This window comes from Monoraphidium neglectum, assembly GCF_000611645.1.
Source record: "Monoraphidium neglectum strain SAG 48.87 unplaced genomic scaffold scaffold06708, whole genome shotgun sequence".
Taxonomy (NCBI): domain Eukaryota; kingdom Viridiplantae; phylum Chlorophyta; class Chlorophyceae; order Sphaeropleales; family Selenastraceae; genus Monoraphidium; species Monoraphidium neglectum.
The window spans coordinates 266-767 of NW_014006938.1; positions in this window are offsets into that span (position 1 = coordinate 266).

The following is a 502-nucleotide window of genomic DNA, read 5'->3' on the forward strand; positions in this document are numbered from 1 at the left end:
GCCAGCCAGCACCCTAGGTGACCACACAAATAGAGCCGGATCCCTTAGAAGCTTCTACAGCGCTCCAGCCAGCCCCTCCGCTGCATCCGGCCAGATGGCTGCCCCGCCGTCCAGGGTTGGCCCCCAGTCTGGCCCCGGCAGCCCGCTGGACCCCGCACCCGCTGACGCAGCAGCAGCGCCGTCCCCCACCGCCTCCGCGTCTGCCAGACCGAATCGCTCTGAGCCCGACCCCCTCTCCGAGCTGAGCGGTATGATGAGGCAGATGCGGGACGATTTCAGGTCGTTCCGGAGTGACCTCCTGAGCCTCCGCGAGGACGTCCTCGGGCTAGACCTGCGCCTCAGTACGGTAGAGCAGCGGCGCTCTATGGCAAGCACCCCTACCTCGCAGCGCGCGGCTCCTGCGGGCGCCTCGGCGCCCGACCTTGAGGCCATGCGTGCCGCCATGGTGCGCACCATCGCCGCACGACGCCGTGCCGGCGCCGACGCGGGGGGTGCTCTCGCC